General features: G+C 41.6%; 1 protein-coding gene across 7 annotated transcripts in view; it reads right to left on the reverse strand.

Moving 5' to 3' along the window:
- The window catches only part of LOC125324274 (myosin VIIA and Rab interacting protein), a 214,648-nt gene extending 203,094 nt beyond the window's left edge, over positions 1-11,554 (reverse strand). For 2 of the 7 annotated variants that reach the window (XM_048299959.1, XM_048299936.1), the window contains exon 1: positions 11,463-11,553. The gene's annotated coding sequence lies outside the window, so the exon portion shown is untranslated. Of the gene's footprint in view, positions 1-11,462 lie in introns of all 7 variants that reach the window. The other 5 variants (XM_048299950.1, XM_048299935.1, XM_048299971.1 and 2 more) reach the window with 3 other exon arrangements.
- Between the last annotated feature and the right edge of the window lie 10,884 nt (positions 11,555-22,438).

Raw genomic sequence — 22,438 nt, forward strand, 5'->3', positions numbered from 1 at the left:
AAAATAATTTACATGAGGCTGTTCAGATTGTTGCCTTCATGAGTAATTCTTTGGTAAATCTCAAACTGAATACAAAATCGGTGATCTCACAGACTTTACAAGGAATAGTATCATTCCCTAGAAAACTTTTTCTCAACAAATTAAAACACTGCAACAGGAAAGCCTACGCTTACAAGAAACGATTGGGTATTGTTTGAGTAATACTCTAATCTTAGCACTCCTGACAGTCTATTTTAAAATCTAAAAACTTCCACATTGAAAACCTTTCTTGAATTAAACCTTAAGAACAAAACCAAACCCAAACAAAAAGAAAAATAAGCAAATTAAATGCTTTTCAAGAACTGAACGCAATGCTTGTGAATTTTAACATGGACAAGGGCATCAACACAAGAAAAAAGGGCAAGTAGTGCATTTCCTAGTCACCCACATGACAGCTAAGCTGTTTGGACTTGGAGTCTCAGCAGATGATTAGCATTACTGGGAGGGTGGGGAGGAAAAAAAAAAAGTTTTGTGGGCTAAGTGCCAACTAATATTTAAGACAGATTCTCTGCTTAACAAAGAGCCACATTATAAAGCTAATTATGCAAGTGGTCACCCTGAATATTGTACAACACAGACCTCTTAGTTTTATGCAGTAGCAAAACAATCAGCACTAGTGAGGCTGCATCTAGAATCCTGTGTCCAGTTTGGGCTTCCCCAGAACAAGAAAGATACTTAAGGCCACAGTGATGGTTAAGGGACTGGAGCAACTTTCACAGGCAGTGATGCTGGAGGTACTGGCACTGCTCACCCTGGAGAAGAGAAGGCTTTGGGGATATCTGTGTACACCAGTGTGTATCTGGAAGAGAGCTCCCCAAACAAGAATATCCTAAAATTCTTTCCATTTCTGAGCACATTTGTAATCAAGATGTCACCGGTTTCCACAACACAGTGTAAGTTTTGCTTTAAAATGCTGCTTATGTGCGTTGATGGAATGTGGTAACTGAGGCACCAAGACCACAAACTCCTTCAACCCAGTTCTTTGCAACTGAAATATTTCATACAGAGTATCTTTCCCCCACATGGTCTCGGCTTTAGAGCAACCAAACTTTTCACCAGAGTTTTTCTATTCTGTTCTGCTACTCTACCATGTCTATATTTTCTAGGTAGAAAATCAAGAAGATGAAACCTACGAGTAATTAGATCTTCGATTCTGTCACCAGCAAGCTCATCTTTTCTTCCTTCAGCAGTCTTTCAGAACCCAAATAATACTGCTCAATCGTTCTTGTCATTCTTTCCAGAACTCTTTCAGCACTACAAGAAATTCCTTGTATAATCTTACTGGTGAACATTTTTCTCTTTTAAATCATACAACAAGACAGTCACGTCTCTAAGCCAAAGAGGAAGACAAGCACTTTGTCCTCAACACAGCTCCTTCACCACCCCTCATATTTTAAAAAGTTTTGTTTACTGAACTGTCCAAAAGAAGTTGCCCACATGAGGTCATTATGCTAATTTTTTTATGCAGATGTCACAACATTTAGCATATAAATTACATAATGTCACACACTTTATTTGACAAATATAAGGTGACAAAAATAGGGTCTGAATAGTGCTTTGAGTTACGTCAACACACTTGAACAAAACAGACTTTAGCTAAAACCCAACACTTAAAAAACATCACTGTCTAAATTAATTTCTACTCCAGCTAGCACATCATTAAGTCTAAAACGAGGCATAATTAATATTGGCCACAAATTTCTTAATCTTTTTTAAACTTCAAGAATGTCCAGAAGCTGCACAAAAACCACTGGGTATTCCTCTCTCTACACTAGAAATGAACAAATGTCTCAAAGTAAGAAGAGGGAAAATCTACTCATCAGAAATATAAAAAGCCACCCCTTTGACTGAAAAACTAAATACAGCTCACCTGACTTCAACATGGGACTTGTATCTCGTGTATCACATTTTAAATGAGATGTAAGACAAAGATCTGAAAGAGGATGTTATTCTTTGTACCCACACTGATTTTAACTGTGTTTTACTGTACATATTTCCTAGTCTATAACCAAAGCAAAAAAAAAAAAATCATCTTCCTTTCAGCCTTGGACTAATTTTATGTGAGATTTGCAAAAAGCAAGGCCAACAGCTGGCAAGCTTCTGAGCAAAGTTACATTTGTTCCACTGGGGAGGGTAAGGGGTAAAGCAGCAGGTTTTAAAAAAAACCATGAAGATCATTCAGTTCCTTCTGGGAGAAATGTTCCTTATTAATGCAAGTTATCACAATAATTATATGTACATTTGTCTAAAAGAGTGCTGGAATATACTATAATGGGTGAAATTGTAAACCTCACAGGTCAAAGGCTAGTACTGCATGGTTTTAAATTTTAATCTATTTAGGAACATGAGTTTCACACTCTTCTTGCTTCTATATTTTATGTTATTTTAAGTACTGAATATGAAACAGCAGAATGTCCTGGTGACAGCTGGGATAGAGTTCATTTTCTTCTTAGTAGCTGGTACAGCGCTGTGGGGTTAAACCATGACACAGAATTAAAAATCTCACTGAAGTCACATTCCATTCAAGAAAGAACGGCAACTCTCATCTAAGGATAGCACTCTCCCAAAGGCAGAACACAGCATATAAAACTGTTTCTAAAAAAATAGAAGCCATTTTATTTAAATAGAAAAAAAAAATTTAGAAAACACTAAAGATTACACTGTAGGACGTAATTTCTGTCATCTACCACTGATGGTTCAAAAAAGTCATATTAAAAAGAGAATCTGAATAAGCAGATGATTATTTTATATTTAGGTATCAGGCCTACAACTGATACACAAGTATAAATCCCATTCGGAATTCAAAATGTGATACAAAAACTAAATTGATTGACCAGAATAATCTTCTCTGCTAAACTGAGCTAGAGGAAAGTCTTACCCAAAATTTGTCCCCACAGCTGCTAAAGATCATAGGTTATCTGGCACATACTGATAGCACATAGTTCACAGCAACTGGATTTCCAGTTAGTGTATATTCTCATTTTACTTCAGTCTCCTCTTCCACTGTTTATGCTGAATTTAGGCAAACCATGTTCAGTTCTATTTTCTCTATTTAGTAGCAACTGTCTTATGGAAGAATGCGTAGTCAAGATGATGGGTCTGACAGTATTCTGATTGTGTGAGACTGACTATCACTCTTCCAGAAATGAAGAAGACAGCTTGGAGAAAAAGACAAAACTGGAGCAGTAATGCGCTGACACGTAATTTTATCTTGGATGATTTGCCTCTTCTCCATGTGCCTTCAATCTAAAGCATGAAATTCAGCTCATTACTGTAACGGACTGTCAACCAACTCCAGAGCGAATCATCACAGGCCAGCAAGAAAGCCAGCGTGTGCACTTAGGGAATGCAACTGATCCCAAAGAGTCCAACACAACTAGAAATTTGCACATCTGTAAGCACAAGACTGCAAGGGCTTCCCTTTGAATGCCTAACCTGCAAAGGGGGGCTAAAACCTTAATGCTATGTACCCAGATTCCCTGCACAGAGAGAGCAGCAGCCACTGAACTGAGTTATGCCCCTTCTTCCACCTTTGCATCAAAACACAAACCAGCACACCTGGAAATTCAGGCTTCACACTGTACTTTCTAAGCTTGAGCCAGTATGAAGAGAATACTAAACAAAAAGCTCATTTGTACTCCTACCTTTCCTCTCAGCATTAGCTCAAGAGTGAGGACTGCAAAAATACATTCACCCACCTCTGCTGCATTACACATGCCACAACCTTTTCCTGAGACACCTGTAGTCCCAGCCTTTCACAATCAATGGCCCTCAAATGAGCCACACGGATTGAAGGGAGATGAAAGAAACGGTGAATACTTCTTGGTTCCTTCAAAGAATTGCTGGGTTTCTGTCCCATTTTAAGAGGCAGGCAGAGAAGTGAGCACTCACTTTACCAGTGTAAATATATGAAATACCAGTCTAGTACTTGCGCCCAGAAAAACTCAGGTTCAATGCCATATTAAGTCTGGGAAGGCTCAATTATTTATCTCCCTTCTTGTGGAGGAATGTATAAGAGAATACAACTGAGGATATTATTTAACTTATCAATCAGTGACTTGGATGACGGGGCAGATGACTCCTCAGCAAGTTCACTGACAACACAAATCTGGGAGAAGTGACCAGTACCCCAGAGTGCTGTGCAGCCCTTGAGAAGGACCTCGACAGGTTGGAGAGATGGGCAGAGCAGACCTGTCCAAAATTCAACAAAGGCAAATGCAGGGTCTTGCACCTGGGGAGGAATAACCCCATGTACCAGCACAGGCTGGGGGCCAAACTGCTGGGAAGCAGCTCCATGGAGGACCTGGGGGTCCTGGTGGACAACAAGCTGTCCGTGAGTCAGGAGAGTGTCCCTGTGGCCCTGAAGGCCAATGGTGTCCTGGGGTACATTAGGAAGAGTGCAGCCAGCAGGCCAAAGGAGGGGATCCTGCCCCTCTACTCAGGCCTGGTGAGGCCAGATCTGGGATGCTATGTCCAGTTCTGGGCTCCTGGGTTCAAGAGAGACATGGAGCTCAAGAAGTGGGTCCAGTGCAGGGTTACAAAGATGATTAAGGGACTGAAGCACCTCTCTGATGAGGAAAGGCTGGGCCTCCTATGAGGGAGCTGGGCCTGTTCAGCCTCAAGAAAGGATGAGTGAGAGGAGCCCTCATCAATGTCTCTAAGTATCCGAAGGGAGGGTGCCAAGAGGATGTTTCCAGGCTCTTCTTGGTGGTGCCAAGCAGTAAGACAAGAGGAAACAGGCAGAAACTGATGCACAGGAAGCTCCACCTGAACATGAGGAAGAGCTTTTTCAAGCAAGTGACCACACACTAGAACAGGTTGCCCAGAGAGGTTGTGGTGTCTCCCTCATCAGGAGTACTCAGGAACAACCTGGATGCAATCCTGTGCCATGTGCTCTAGGATGGCCAAGCTTGAGCAGGGAGGTTGGACCAGATGACCAGATAGTCCCTTCCAAACTGACCCATTCTGTGATACTACTGTGCAGATCCCTATTTCGGATGCCAACATCCTGGGTTTTGTATGACCTGAAGCAACCAAATGATACAGAAGTTCCACTACTGTACAAGCTGTGGAGCAGCATGTGACAAGTATGTATTTCAAAGTTAAATGCCTTCCCCAGCACCACAGCAGTCACTATGTGTTAGAACAACTAGAGAGGAGCCTCCTACAGATAACATTCAACAAACTAACCAAGAAAATAGGTCCACTAAGATAACTTTTACAACTTCAAGATGCCAAAGTATCACTATTGAGTTAAATGATGATAAGCCTTCTCATCTGAGTTATTAACATCTTTAATATGGAAAAAAAACACTGAGAGAAAAGGTGAAACTTTTGTAAAAACTCAATCAGCTCTGGAAGCACTACACATTTTGCATCTGCATATAATTCTGCTTTTCAATAATCCAGGCAAAAGAGTTATGATAAATTAAGAAACTCATCAAAACTTAAAAGACATACTGTGAGTAATCCATGCCAAATACAAAAGTAAACAATTAAGTGTGGATTGCTTGACTGCTACCAAAATATCCATAATATAAAATCCAACCAATACGCAAACATACCACAGGCATACTTAAAATATCCTACACAGTAAAATGGATATTTTTCTCACATCTCTTGCACTAATTGATATCCCTCATCCCTCTTGTGAAATACCACCCATGAACATATCATTAAGATTTATCCAAGAGCTAAACTTTCACTGAGAGAATCTTCCTACAGGACTAGAAGAGGGACAAAAGTTCTATTTTTAGAAGTAAGAAAATGCTTCCAACAGCAGTTGCCACAATGAGGCAGTATTCTCTAGTGCTGCCAGATGTGAAAACAAATTTAATACAGTAAATTACTGTTAATTCAAACCACTGACAGGAAACCCCACTGCAAATTACTGAATTTTACAGATTAGCAAGTAAATGAACAAAATAAAAAGCTACAATAAGTTCCTAAGACTGTGCCTTCCACATTCACTGTGACACACTGTGCAAAATGCTTCTAACCCTGATTTATCCTTGAAGATGCAAGGATCATAAGAGATACAACAATGAAGTGACATGTATAAAGCCACATGTCTCATTTCACTGAGACTTTGTGATGAGCTGTAGTTGGCTGACACACAACTTAAGCCCTGTGCACTGAAAAAAGGATTTCAGGAGCAGGTTGTCTTTGGTTTGTTTAGATAACCATTTGTCAAGTGGCATAAAACAAGAGTAAAATAGAGCCAGAGCTGGAAAAAGCCTCTGCAAACCAAAGGAGCTGGGTTAATCTGTCACGTGGAATAGTTAATGGATTCGTTTGTTGACACTGGGACCAACTCCACACTGTGCTCAAAAGAGGCTCTGCTTTGGACCAGTGTTTGGCTGATTTTTTTTTATATTTACACTGCACAACATGGAGATAACCTGAAACTAGACCAATAAACACAAATCTGAAGTTCTGGATCATAAGTTTATACAAATAAAGAATTTTTATATTCAAGCATAAGACACGGTGAGTCACTTTCTGGAGTTCAAAGGCCAACTTCAGTGTCAAGTTTTGACTGCTGCTTCACTGATACTTGGATCCAAACTGGAGCAGTGTCACAGCTCCTTTAGTTGAAGTTCATCCTCTTACAGGTTCAGGGAATCATCCAGCTAGCACAGGCACCTTTTAAAGTCCAACATAATTTACTACTTGAACAGCATAACCAAGCCATCATCTTTAGGAACTAACTAGGGCTCCTCACTTAATCATGTGTGGAACCTAAGTCCACAGTATTTCCAATGATTTGCCTCTTTTTGACCTGTAATACTACCTTGCAGCAGGAATATGAAACCTCACCACTAAACATTAGAAAAGAAGTGTGGGAGATGGAATAATCAGGCTTATCCTCCTCTAGAGGTGAACTGCTTTCTTCTCATTTGGGACTCAACCCATGATTTTTGTGCTTGCAGCAATCAACACATGGACAAATTTTGTCACTGACTTTTAGATCAAGACAAGCTGAGATAGTGAAAAACAACATCACCTTTTTGAATCCTCCCAAAGCTCTTTCAATTGTTTTTGAAACCTGATGGTGCTCCAATTCACACACTATGATTTAACTTAAATCCAAGTCACGGTCTGTCAAACAAATACCAAAGCAGTTATGACAGCTAGATGCAAGCACTGAAAGAACTTCCAGAAAGGTACACCAAACACTCCTGGGGATGATCTCTGAGGGGCAAAAGGACCAGTTCTCATAAGGGGAAAAGAAAGGAATCAACTTCTCGCAAGATTAACAGTGGTTAGAAAAATAGGTACGCTTCTGAAATTTGAGGTATTTCAGGTCAGTGCTAGTTGCATCTCTGTCAACAGCACTTGAATCATACACTGCACATCCATGCTGTAGCAATTAATCATAATAGCACAAACCGGCACTTTCCTTTTTGGATTACCCTGGGACACAAAGTCCTGTTCATACAGCTCAAAAGCGGCAGAAGAAAACCTCACTAAAAACATCTTCTGTCCCTCAAGTAATGCCTGATAAGAAAAGAAGCTCTTGTATTAGTTTCAGAAGAGATAAAACTCATCACAAGAGCAGAACAGTTTATTCCACAAGTTATAAACATATTTTGCTTTCTTTGCTTTAGAGAAAGAAAACAACAGATTATGTACTGTCTTCCTCCAAGAGCAGAAAGTTGCTTTACAACAGCAGAACCACCTATTATCCTGCATGGAGACAGGTGGAGGGTGCTGGGGAAGGGATTGTTTTATTATTAAAAAACCCCAAAGATTTCAGGCTGTTGCCTGGCTTCAAGACTCATTAAAGACAGTGGGAATGCCATGAACTTGAACAGCCTTTGAATGAGACTTTACACTTCAGGTTGCTATCACAAGAAGATACTACATTTCACTTTCTACAGAACATTACCTCAGCACCCTTTAAACAGACTTAATCCAGAAACTGGAGCTGCGCCATTTATACTTCTCCATCAATAAGCAGCACATTTTGCAAGGAAGAGTCCAGAACGAATTTCTTGAAGTGCTCCACAGCAGAACTTCAGCTTGGGTGCTCAGCAAGAGGACAGGCTAGAGCTGCCTCCCTGCTTCCAGTCAACGCCAGCAAAACTCTAGAAAACTATTTAACTGATTACCATGAGCCAGTGGAGACAATGTCATTGAAAGTGTCTCATCAAGATTAATCTCCACAGTAGTCAGCTCCACCCCAATAGGTGATGTTTTGTTTGGAGGTATACTTAGCCTTGAAGAACGTGTATTTCATTTCCTCTGGTAATGCTTTATATCTTAAAACAACCAGTAGATAGTAATAACTCCAATAATCTGACACCAAACACCAATATTAGTTTTTCCTTTTATGATGGTCAATGGATCAAAAGGTAAGTGAAGCATAAAGGTAATAAAAAGTAACAAGACATTTTGTTTCTTTTACTCAGTTCAGGGGCTAATTGGTCAGTAAAAACTTGCTAGATGAGGTGGTTTCCTAGCGTAACATTCTTGAAGAAGTATAATACATACATATATATAGCTGTGCTGTTGAAATTTAATGCATATTGGCCTGGAAATTTATTGTGTTCCTATTCCCTGAATAGTATCCATAAGATCTAAAAATCTGTCATTATTGCAATAATGCTGATATCAGCTTTTGACCAGTCAAACCACTGCAGTCTTTATACTCTCTTCCTCTACAAAAAAGCTGCTAAGGTGGTTCATTAAACTGCTTTCCACTACAGTGTGCTTTATTTATTTTCAGGGCACAGAATGTCAAGCATAATATTTATTTACTGAAAATGAAGTTTTAAAAAAATACAGCAGGACATTTCTCTACAAGATTGTTAAAAAAAAAAAAATAGCATGTTTTAACTGAAAGTTAAATAGCAGGCACATTGTAATCACTAGTCTACCATATGAACAACAGAAATTACTGGTATATCGGACATGTATAGGAGGTTTTTCTCTTGGGTTTCTGTAAATTCACAAAATTTTGGATATAGGCATGTTTGACCAATCTCAAAAAGAGATGCACAGAACTAGACCACCGTTTGAAGTCTTATCAAATTACATTGTATTCAGCCCTTCTGTAAAATTCCCCGATTATATCATAAAGGTAAAGTTTTTTTGGTAAACTGAGGAATAGCATGGTGTGCTTCACTTCACACCAAAAAGTCAAATTCCTTATCCCTTAAGCCCTAAATGCTTCTTCTGAAAGTAAGCTGCTATAAATCTCTGAATATAAGAAACTTGGTTTATTCTCTGGCTGTCAGTGGTTCACAGGTAAGCCAGAAGCCTTTATTATCCCTAAGAATCTTTCTAAAAAAATAATCTACCTGCATCCAAAAGGAAGGTGAATAAAGTATTCCACGGGAAGGCAGCATTAATCCACTCCAACAATTCAATGGGTTTTCTCAATGAGAAAAGCTGTCCCTATGGTTTTCATGGAACTGTATTCAACTAGTTTCTTTCAACTTGTCCAGCTTTCCAAGGGCAAGTTAAGGTGGTTTATGCTGCCAAACCGCAGTTTCCAGTCTTATAACAATAGGGCATGTTAATGTTGGCAGCAATACAAAGGAGTCACATTTTCATACAGATGTACTGTTTATGAACAATAGTGCACTTGGTACACACAGCCTTTCTTCATCATCACCCATGCATACTTTGGAGATTTTTTTTTTTTCTTCATTTAAATACAAGCCCTTCAAGTGTTCTGTTTACTGCAAGTATGAAGCAAGAAAGGTGAATTCCTACTGCGTTCATATACTTGGGTACACTCTATGTAATGCACTCAGATGTATTCATCAGGTTAGCATGGAAGCAAGAAACCAACTCAGGAAAAAAATTGAAAGTTTTAACTTAGTTTTCTAGATCCAGACATCACTGGTTCAGACGAAGACAAAAAAGCATTACCCTGCCTGAAAGGACAATACTGTGTCATTTGACTAGGCAGCAGGTCTAAGAGGCAAATCCTGTCACAGGGCGTAGTGATGTAAGCATGTTTCACCCCCGTGAGGGTTACCGGGCTGGAATTGACTCGCGTGCATTCTCACTACTGGCAATTAACGTACCACAGGTATTGAAAATTATACTCCCCTGTTTCTAACTGCATTGTACTACGTTACCTGACAAACTCCCCAGGAAGGCTACAGAACCGCCAAGTACATTTTTAGATGCTTGGGCATAAGGCATCAGTAAATATACTCTGATACAATCTGATACCTGAGTAACGATGGGTAAGGCAGTAGCCTGAGGGACTACGTACAAGATGCAGCATCTTCTGCTTTTTGTACAGCTCTGTTTACTTTCTAAAAGTAGAATTAAGCGGCAAACACTACTGTTTGACATTTAACAGCAGAGACTTAATGGTCTCAATGCAGTTCACTGAAAACAGCTATCACCATAAATAAGCAACTATAAAATCCTCTCCAGTTTGACAATAGGTCTGTCAAAATCAGAAAGATGTCTGGTAATGTGAGAACTAGACTAACTATCCCTCCATTCTCTCTCCCTAGCCTTCCAGAAGGCTTATAAGAGGAAGGAGTAAAAACCTCTGTTGCTAAAATCTTTGCTGTGCCTATTCTAAAAAACTCCTGGCTCCATAGCAAGGCAGCTACCCACATTTTCAGAAACGCAGTAAATAGTAAAATGGTAGGTATAAGGCAAAAAGCATAGTATGTCAAAACAGATTGCTAGTTACAGTTAATGTCCTCACAAACATGCTTGAGGAGGGACGCACGCACACTCTAAGGCATTTTGCAATCTAATTCGGTTACGCTTGCCTGAAACATAACACAAATCCCAGCACAACACAGGCTCCTACTTAATTAGATTCCCTAAGAAAAGTCAGTCTGAGCCATATGGTATTTTCCTCAGCAGTTACGATAAACTGACCTTGATACTAGGAAAACGCACGCTGCTTCTGTCTGAGGCATAAATTACAAGCGCAGCGTGGCGGGATGCTCCCATGAAACGGGGACAGCGGCAGCGCCACGCTGAAACCCTCCCCGGGCTCCCGGGGAAGTTGATCAAGACTAAAGCGCTCCAGTGATAACGATGATGATGCACTGCAGTGACAGCGCTCGAATAGCCACGCTGTCAGCAGAACACCACGAAGCTGCTCAGACATCTGTCCGGTAATTAAAGGAGAGCCTAATGCCGCGCTGCCGCGGAGCAGCGGCCCGCCTCGCCCCCGAACACCGCGGAGGGCGGCGACCCCTCGGCCACCAGCACGCCCCGACACCCGGCCCCGCCCGACCCCTCCCCAGCGGCGCGGGGCCCCCCCACGGTCCGAGCCCGGCCGCCCCCGACGGGCGCTGCGGCCCCGCACCACGGCCCTGCCGCAGGCCGCCCCACGGCGCCGGCCGGCCCCGCGCTGCCGCGGCGGGGGAGCCCCCAGCCCGGCCCAGTCCCGGCCCGCGGGGGGCGGCGGCCGCGCCCCCGGCCGTACTCACCCCCGGCCAAGTGCGAGGGCTGCACCACAATGGCAGGCAGGCAGGAAGTGCCCCGCGCTCGGGGCACGGGCAGAGCCACCGCCGGCGGCTGCGCCCCGTCGCTCATGCACGGAGGGGTCTGCGGCCGCCCGGCGCCGGCCCCCGGGCACAACCTACGCGGAGCCGCCGGGCACAGGTGCCCCGGTCCCGCTCCGCACCGGCCGGCGCAAGGCGAGAGCAGCTGTCTCCTCCTGCTGCTGCTGCTGCTGCTGGCGCTTCTGCCGCCACTGCTGCTGCTGCTGCTGTCGCTGTCGTCGCCGCCGCCTTCAGCCCTCCCCACCCCGCCGGACGCGCCACCGAGTGCTGCTGCGGTGCCGGCGGCGGCAGCTCCCGCCGCGCACCGGCACCTGCTCGGGCGCTGCCGCCAATCGCCGGGAAGGGGACGGGCGGGGGGCGGGGGCGGCGCGCCCGGCAGGGGCGGGAGTTGCGCGCACCTCCGCGTTCCCCCCGCCCGCGCCCCAGTGCGCATCCATCCCTAAAGCTGCGCCCCCGACAGACAACGAGCGGGCTCCCGCCGCCGCGGTGTGTGCCCCCGGGCCGCCCGCCGCTGGCACGCCAGCTGGACGGGGGGACACCTGCGGCCCGTGCGCCACTTAAGCCCCAGCTGGCCGGGAGAGGCACAGGTGCTGCCAGGCGGTGCCTGTCTGGGCCCCGCCGTGTCTAGCAAAGGAAAAGAGAGGCCGGTTGTTGGGAACGGGCGAGAATTCCAGCCATATGGATGCGGCGCATCGGGTAGTCATAAGGAAGGTGCGGCCTGGTCAGTCGTTTAGCTCATCAGTGAGTCACCGCTGTAACGTGGAAGCGCTTTTTTATGTCCTGAATCACTGGAGATTGTATTGTATCAGGCTAATTACTTTCCCCCTGGTGTTATTTGTCGTTCCCGTTTTTTTTTTCTTTTTCCATGCTTGCTTAACTTCATTTTAAAATAGCTGCAGCTGTTCACTGCAAGGTATGGGTTTATTTGATCTCAGCTGAAGTGCTCTGTCAAGACAGATGAATTCAATAAATCTTGGCAGGTTTTCAACGAAAATATTTTCTAGGAGAGTATTTTTGTTTACATTAATTTCACGGTATTACAAATAAACTGGTTTAGCAAACGTTTACTTCTATGCTAACCTACACTTGCCTGTGTTAGTAAAATGGGTGCCACTCTGTGAGGCAAACATCACATTCATTTTAAATGTGCATACAAAAAACAAACAAACAAAAACAACTTTAGGAAGTACTCTGCATCAAACATCATTTTGTATTTCCCAAACACATCTATAGGTAAATACATGTCTTGATGTTTCCCAAACAGAAGAAACTTTTTACTTCTTTAAATGAAAACAAGAAAAGGAACCAGTTATTTTCAGCAGTAACATTTTTTCAAGAGCAACATGACATGGCAACAAATCAGGGATTGACTCAACCGATAGGTCACATATTGCCTGTATTAAAAGAGTAATTGATAACACACTGAGCACTTCTAATAATTGAAAAAACATTTGGATAGAAACCACTCTCGAGTCTTACACTTTCAGCTGAAACACTGGAAGAATAATGTTTTAAAGTCAGCCACCAACACCGATAATTCTATAGTGCTTATGATTATACAACCATGAGGTCAAACAGATAAAACTGTTTGACATCCTGCTCCTCACACTCAAGCTACTAAGCTAATACTGAGTGCAAGAGTAATGTCATGCCCTTGCCTCAACATTGTGCAACTAGGTACACAGGGAGTTTTTTCCTTTCTAGGTAATACTTCGCATTCTACTCCACCGGAGGTAAAGCATTGGACTTGAGACTCTTTCATTCCACACCAGTGAAGTAATCAATATGTTTTCACATGTTTACATGTAAATCAGTATATTTTTAAATGTTTACATTTTCATGGTTTTACTGCAACAGTACTCCACGGGGAAGGTATTAATCTATTGCACAGCTAAGCCAGCCATTAACAACTGAGAGAACTAGAAGAGGGGAAAGGGAACAATGCATAAGTGAAGAAATCCTGTAATCATCTTGTGGATACTGTGCTGGACTTCTCTGTTTGGCTGTATCTCTACCCTACTTGTTGGATGCCCTATTGGTCCTCATCTATAGGTTTTTGGTGTCTCATTTGGAAAGAAATCGACTTCTCTTTATGTCTGTAGCAAGTATTTTTGATGGATGCTATTCACAATAAAAAACCAAACTAAAATAAGAACTTCAAACCTGCATAAAATCTTTTTCACCCCTATAGGCCAGATCATAAGAGATAGATGGGGAAACTGAGATATGCCAGGCTTTCACTGGAATCACATGAGACATAGCCACTGATTAATTAAAATAAGTATCTGAATAAGTGTGCAGAATAAACAGAAGTCTAAGGAAGATAAAGTATCCAGTCAAAGCCAAGTTCCAAGTGGTGGCATGGGAATTTTTACCCCACAAGCAACACATGCCCAAGCACCTTCCCACCCAGTGCCTGGCAGCTGCAGAGAGGAGCAGGGCACTGAGAGGTGCAAGGGATACTGGCAAGAGTGAGCAGTCATCAGGGAAGGGGGACTGGCCTGCATGCTTGTCTCACATCTTATAGCTCTGAAATTCCTAGTTTTCCTTATGTTCACCATGGTTAGGCTACACTACAGACCATGCAATCTTTCAGTGATAATAACCTCAGTGTGGAGAGAAGCAAAAATGAAGTCAGACCCGGGGAACACATCTGTAGAAACACCAACCATGTTGCCATATGGTGCTGATTAAGCAGCAGCATGGGAAAATTCTTGTAAAAAATGGGAGGCAGATCTGGTAATAAAGGGGTGCAGGACAAGAAAATAATGTGTTTTCTTGGTGGTGAGTTTCTCTTGTCACAATACAGCCTTTTTCCATAAAGAAAAAAGGCCTCCAAATGTAGACTGAAATAAGGAGGCTCGTATTGCTTGGAATGCTCAGCACTAAATCCAGTGATGCCATAACGTGTGGCTACAAGGCTGCAGTGACCAACAGGTGACTCTTCAGGCTGTCCCTAAGCTGTGCTCTGTAACCAGCTGGCTGTACTGGTCTAAGGAGGTCAGGACAGGCTGATGTCAGGACCTGTGGGACCCTGCCTTAGCCTTACAGCAAGAGTTCAGGGCAGGAACTTCCCGCTGCCCTCAGCATCCATGGAATGGGGCTGCTAGCCATAGAAGATTTTTGGAGTTCATATGATCAGGAGTTCTGGCCATTTCTTGTACAGCAGACGATTGTTGCAAAACCTTCAAATACATTGGCTTTTGAGAAAATAAGATTTGTGCTGGTTTAGTATTCCCTCAGAGGATACATGGGGGGGATGCAGAAAAATGATGTTAGCCAATGCACACAGTCATGCTGGATTATTCATTGACAATCACAGACCACTCCAGGAGGACTTTGTGAAGTTTGCTTTCCGAGTGTCCTAACCTTCTCAATTAAAGTAGGGTTTTTTAGTAAGGAAATTGGAGATGCAAATGTGGACAGTACCTGCTGAAAAGCCACCAGCTGCTGTGTTAGCCACAGGGACCAATTATGAATTTATTTCAGCCTACTGGTATGTCAGGGCAGCAAATGAAGACAGTAATAAGTAATTAAGTCTCTCTTGCTTTCAGTTGATCTCTTAAGACCTCAGAGTATTTTCACAAAATGTAGTTAACAATAATTTGATGGTAATAACTTGGAAGTCATTGTAACCTTTTTATCTTAGGGTCTTAAAGAACTTCATAAATATAAATAATTTTACAAAATGTCTATGCAAAACATGGAGTATTATAATAAATAAGTTAAAATAGTGAAGTTATTCATAGGCCATAAGAAAATGAGTAAGAAGAGAAAGAAGTGAAAAGAATGGACACATTTTTAACAGTATTTAGGTGGCAGGGCATAAAATTTGCTTTTGCAGTTTGCCACAACTTTTTTTTGGAGATTTCAACAGCCATGCTCCCTACCCCACAAGCCTCACAGTGCATGGAGGAGCTCTGACAAATGCTAAGTGTGAAAAGAGAAAGAGGAAAGCTGAGAGAAGAGAAAATTAAGGTTACATACCTACACTCGTAAAGGAGACAGCTTGAGGGAGTTGTGGTATTTAACTATCAGCTGCAGAACTCAGGGAAGCTAACACTTTGAAAAGACATAAACTTACCAAACTCTCACAACTGGAATGAAAACAGTTGCAGACAAATTGTACCTAATGCAGAAAAAACAAGTTATGATCCGTGCCGGGAGAGAAAGGAGGGGCTTTTTTGTTGTTGTTGTGGTTGTGGTTTTGTGGTCAATGAAAAGGCAACAACAGGAATATGAGTTAGTAAGAGAGATGGTAGAGAAAAAATATATGATACATAATAAGTAAGGGAAAATAGTAAGGGAAATTCTTTCCACAATTATTGGAAAGAATGGGAATAATCAGAATGGGAATAAGCTGCAGAAGAGAATACGATGCTGCTGTATTGCTGTTACTGCAGATTTCCTCATTCATTCAGGGTGCATAAATGCAAGCTTGAAGGTGTCTGTGGAAGAAGCTGCATGCAATGAAACGAAGACTCAGTGCTCTTCCCTTATGATTGCCACCAAACACATATGGGTGAGGACAAGATTAAGGTCCTACATTTCCACAAGTAAAAAGAAAATTCTTAAAAAGGTGTGGTGACTTCTTCAATTTCCCCAAAGAATGGACTTCATTTTGTGACAGTGGCTGAAACACATGCAACAAGTGCCTTTCATCCTCAGGGGGTGGCTTTTTGTTTATTTGTTTATTTTTTACATCAGTCTTTTTCTCCACTTAGCCCCACCTTTCATGCAATAACTCCTTCTTAGTCACCAATCCGAGGACGAGCAGCAGCCGGAGGAATATGTCCACCAAAGCTTTTCTGTAGAGCTGCATTTTTGTCCCGTGCAAAGTGGCACTGAGGATGTGGCAGCATCTTTAGTATGGCTCAGCTCTGCTCTCTTCTTCACAAACTAAAAAAATGAGAAAAAGCTCAGTGTTGCCCAGGGGAGGAATAAGAAAAACTGTGCAAGTCTCCAACTAAACAGGAAAATGCTCATGTTAAGGCGGATTTGACTTCACAGATTCAAGCACTGAACAAACAGGCGAGTGTTGGTTTAGCTCTTGATCTCTTGTGTTTAGTGGTATTTTCTTTCAGCTTCATTTGATTTCTTTGTACCAGAATCAACAGATGGCTGTGAAATTTTGGGTTTAAAACAAACCCATCTAAAACTATTACGCCTGCAGCTCTCTTTTGAGTTCATTGCTTCAATTCTCTAGCACTATCAGGAATTTTTTATTTTACTTAACACCTCTGATACCTAGAGCCAGACTACAAGAATACACTCTAGAAGGTTGTTTTCATAAAAATACCTATTATTCAAATAAATTGATGCTTTCCATTATTTGAAATTATTAAAATCGATCTTGTCATCAACCCAGCTGCCTTGGGCTAAAGCTGATAAATGAAGGTGACAGTGTTAAATGCTTTTCTGTGCCTTAATATAACTCTATACAGAAGAACTATCCTCAGATGCATAGAGTATACATTATATAATTCTATGCTTATATTTTACAAGCAAACCCACAGCAATAATGTAACAAATCCTCATGAACAGAGTCTTAAAAATCCTAGGCAGTACAAAACCAGTGAATTTCTTTAAGGAGGATTAGTCAAAATTAAAATACTTTATATTAACTTCTTATATTTTAGTACATCCTGAATAAAGTAGTATTCAGAAATTCTTTTTTTCTTTTTTTTGAAAGAAACCCTAATCCTGACAGCAATTTCCGCATGGAAATAAGGTAAACAAAACCAGATCAGCAGAATTTTCCAACCAATCATTTGGGGATATAGGATTTAACCACTTCTGAGTCAAAGAGAAAATTCATCTTTTCAAAGAGAAAAAGTTTGCTCACTTTTTTCCCCTTCCCGTTAGAGCATCAGATGGAAATCAGTACAATTTTGTGCACAGTATAAACTTTTATGCAGCCATCTTACATTGAAGTCCCTTCTTCTGTGGTATTCATCTGTTCAAAGTCAGTAGCACATGGCTGAGGAAAAAATGGATGTTGTGAACAGCAAAAATGCCTGGTGACAGTGAAGCAGGCTCTTTGCAAATGACACAGGCTAGTTCATAAATGTTTCTGAGCCATATTAGTTGGATACACTGACAGGTAAGGTTTACCCAGGAGCAGTAGTAACAGATATTCTGAGAATCTTTTCTCCATGATACATCTAGCAGAGATGGACATTAAAATAAAAATTATGAAGAAGAAGCTATTTCCATGATGACTCTTTCAGAAAGGTAGTTTCTCTGTTCCCAAACCCAAAGCTTAGAGACAAATCAGCAACAGTCAAAGCAATTAAAAGAAAGTTGCCTGCCAGTGCACCATTCCAGAAAAGGACTGAGTCAAAGTATTGTGAAAGTAGATGTGTTGGATGCTGGCACATCTAATCATGTTACTGTTTGATATATTCTTGCACAACCTCTCACATGCCTTGATTATGCTCAGTACCCCTTGAGCTTGTTCCATACAAGCGCATAGAAAATACATTGTGCTTGTTTCAAAGAGCTTATCCCATGAACACTTTAATTCCTCTCCCTGGATTTTCTATAATCAGTTTGTTCCTTGGTGTTTTCTCACACACAAAGTAAAATTCTTCTTATTTAATTTACCCCCAAAAGAGCATGGGATGTACTGGAGAAGGATTATATCTGTCACAAGCTGCAGAAATGACTGTGTGGTTTTATTCAAATCAAATCCTCCAGGGATTGTCCCAAATACAACCAAGTTTCTTTTTTCTAGATCTGCCTTGGGACCTCAGATAAGCCGTTTTACTTTTCCATCTTGTTTTAAAGGTATTGTGTCTGACAGGACCGTGTCACTTCACCTTGCATTGTCCTTGCAGAGGGCTGCAGGCACTGCACGGATGTACTCCTCTTCTGCAAGACCAGCATCAGCCCTGCAAGGCTTATTCCTTAACTCCTTGCCCTCTGCCCAAACAAGACCTAGACTTCAGGAATGTCTCGTTTTTATTATTCCTATGAGAACTACCTTTCCAGTTTGCAAATTGGCATATGCCAGCCCTCCAGCAGACCCAGGCCCAGATGACATACATCCTCTTTCCCTGCTCGGCTCTGTAACTCTCAGCTCTCAGACCAATAGGGTGTGTCAATCCAGACAAATATTTATACACTAAGCTTCATTTCCTTATGCAAGTTCCTGGTGAATGTATAAAAATACAACCACTAGAATTTTAAAATGCAGAATACCCACATCTATTAATTAAGTATTTAAGGGGAGAGACCAGTCTCTAATTGCACAGCTCAAACTGTTCATTTTCCTATGAGTACCAATTATTGTTGTTCTTCTCGGTGGCATCTCTGCTGTAGGCCGTGGGGTAATGAAGACTGATGAGTAAATAGTGCATATAAGATATCTGTGAATCATTAACGAAGTCATTAAAACAATTATAGATAATTTTTACTGAAATAGGGTCTAGCACAGAGAAGAGTTAGTCTTATTGTGCCCAGGCCATCTGTGATACCAGGAACAGAAAGCTCTGCAGCCAAGCCTTAATCCAACAACCTTTTTGATTAAAAAAACCCTTTGACATTCACTTTGAAAGTCCTTAGTTTTTTCTTGTGGTCATTCTTATGAGGAATTATTCTGATGTACTGGCTCTTTGCTGACTAGAATCTCTGTGTCAGGAAAGATGCCTGTGGCCCTCACAGCAGGACTCGGGATGGCTAGAAGGATGGTGGCCCAGCTGGGCAAGCATTAGACCCTAACTGAAATATAAAGCTGCAGACCAATGTTTATTTTCTTTAAATACACCTAGGCAGATCATGGCCATCAACAGCCTTCCAGGGCAGGTGAGTTTTCCAGGTGTTGGTAGGTTGGTACCAGTGTGCTGCCCATGTGCTACCATGCTCCCTGTAACAAGTTGGCATTGTTTGGATCCTCCCTGTATGCAAACCCATTTAGAGCCAGCCTCCATCAATGTGCAATTAAACTTTTACAGCCATCACTGCTTGACAGCTTGATTTCTGGAACAGCAGATGGCCCATAGCTCTTACTAGAGATTTCAGCCCATTCTATTTCAAGTGCTCCTGGTTTTGTAACTTTATCTCCTTGTGCCTGAGCAGCAAATCTGGAGTGGTCCTGAGGTGGCATCTGAAATGAAGCCTCACTCCTATTACCACACCTGTCACAGAAAAGTGAGAAATTTGCTTTCCTTTAATGAAACTACTTTTGGTGAAAGTCATTAATTTCTGTTTTTCTCTGAAATGCTCTGGAATGTAATCCTTGAAAAAACAAACCTGCTACAATTATGCACTGCTGAGGTAGAAGAGACAATAAGGTTTCCACAGCAGCTATTAGTAGTGACCTAGCATACACCATGAGCATTACGTGACTTCATTACTTCCAAACCATTCAATGGTCTATATTAAATGACATTAATGGGAATAGATTCAGTTACACTTTCAATACCCTGTCGATGCACTTGATGCAAATAGCTCTACTGCAAGCTATAATTCTTTCAAAAAAACCCCCAAACCAAACTCTCAAACAGAATAGCAAATAAATTGTCAAGCCAGTGTTGCTGAGAGACTTTAGCTTTTACATCTGAGGTTCATTTGTTTCACTTGCAGCTATATTGCCCTTTCTAGCAATTTAATCTTACCTCTACTACATGCATAAACATTTTAAAAAATCTCCATATGAAGTACCAAACAATTTGGAAGTACTCCATTCTCAAAGGCATTATCAAGGTTCTTCAGTTGGTGGAAGGGGATATTTTGCCAGTGGAGAAGTGAAAGGGAATGCAAATGGATAAACAGAGAAAATTCAGGCTCCCTGTAGCCCCCAAACACAGCTTTATCTGTGAAGTGAGGTTCTCTGAACAGAAAATGGTGAGGATAAGGATGAATTCTTTATAAGAAGACAGAAATACATAGGGTTTTACCAGATGCATGAATAATTAAATTCCTTCAGTCTGTTGACCAAGTGCAGTTCGAGAGCAGGACATGAGGCACCAGCTTTGGTGGTCAGCTCTAGGTCAGCTCAATATTTATTCCTACTTATTGAGAAAATTTTAGGGGACCAGATACATGCACTCATGGAAGCTGGTACATCACATCTTGGGAACTCAGGGAAAGGCAAAACAGAAACTATAAATGAAGTACAAATTAGGTACCTCAGTGGACTGTGTTCAGTTGTTAATGGGGGAATCTATACTCCTTATCTTCACTGGAACATTAACTAACTGTAGACCACAGATCCTGCCATTCAGATTAAACAAGGTCTGTAGATTTCAGGGAATCTGCTAAAACTTTTAAAATCTTTTCCCAATAGGTTGTGGCTAATATGGCATCTCAACCAAAATAGTCCTTGTGTATGGATACACACGTGAGTTGTCTTTCCAGACTCATTCAGTGTTCCCTTAAAGTCACTAGATGAACAGATAAAAATCACATAATCTGCAATTTTTCCATCTCTGCTTACACAGTGCCTGGTATGTTATGAGAGATGGTGCTGTAATAACAAGTGATGAGAGAGACTACAGTCAGTGATTCCCGTAGGCAGAAAATAAACTCACACCTTTCCAAGTTCCCTTGTGTGATCATGTTGGGACATAACTTGTGTCTTACTTTGCAGGATTACTACTTAAATTTATTATTTCAAGTAAAAGTTATGTGAAAGGGTGGTTTCAGCAATACAAGAAAAAAGCAACAGTGAAGCAGCCAGGTTCTGGTTGAGACCAGTTCACCCACCAAAAGCTGAACTCCGGAAAGACAAAATTTTAAAGATGCATGGGAAGAAAAAAAATCCCTAAAAACATTTCCAAGAGCTCTCAACAGCAACAAACTCTCATTTTACAGGTGTCACACATCATTTTTGGAGAGGTCATACCATTGTTTTGGAACAAAGTCGGATTCCTCCCCGCCATTCCCCTCAAGAATCACAGGATCTCGTTTTGACTAAGAGACTCCACTCCAAAGCAGTGAACAATATTCTGGCCTTGTTATAGAATTTCCAACAACATCAGGACACTGCAATGCAGCTCTGAAGCCCGATGTAGCCCTGGTATTACCATGTTGCACAGCATCTCATTCCTCTCTTCCAGTTCTGTAATGACCCAGAATCAGTGTATAAAAGGTCCTCTGAGGCTCTGGGGTAGAAATCAAGGCTGCGTATTTCTCTGAAGCTCCCCTGTTATGGCCTTGGCAGGGGACAGAGCTTCCCAAAGGTATTGCTTACCTTGGAGCCAATGCTGAGAGAGAGACACACAGTAAAAACCCACCTGCATTCTGCTATAAAATCATGCTGCTTGCTTCAAATTTGTCTTAATATTTGATATGATAAGCATTTTAAAGTAAAAGCAATAAGATTTAGACACTTTGGAGCACATCCTACAGACACCAAGGGAAGGAGAGAATACACTCCATTGGAAATGACAGTCACATCCATTTCTACAAGGAAATGAGAATAGACTGTGTGAGGAGTGTGATATCTGAATCTGTACCAGAATACCTACATTTGAAACAGTGGCACCAACAAGATGAGTCTCAGACAACCTCATTACTCTCTGAGTGTGATTACTTTGGTAGTTCTCCTAAATGCCTGTTCCTTGTCTTGCAGGGTCTGAATGTGCAAGTTATTCTACCCCTCTCTGCCTATGTTGTACCAAATCGATCATGAATGAGAGTGATAACTTCAATCACTTCCCAAAATCTGTGACTACATTTATTATTTTGCTTATTGTTATGTTTTATTGTTTCAAAGATTCTTTAATGGTCTTCTGGGACATTGCACCTTATACACTTTCCAGAAGATTAACTTTTTTGAGTTGCAACAAGTGTTTCATAGGTGCAAATAGTTTCTTTTTACCTTGCCAAAATAGCATTTTTGAGCTACTGACTACTATAACTTTGCTTCTTAAATGAAATTGTCATTTTTTCCCCCC

The sequence above is a fragment of the Corvus hawaiiensis genome, chromosome 1 (genome assembly GCF_020740725.1).
Source record: "Corvus hawaiiensis isolate bCorHaw1 chromosome 1, bCorHaw1.pri.cur, whole genome shotgun sequence".
NCBI classification, from domain to species: domain Eukaryota; kingdom Metazoa; phylum Chordata; class Aves; order Passeriformes; family Corvidae; genus Corvus; species Corvus hawaiiensis.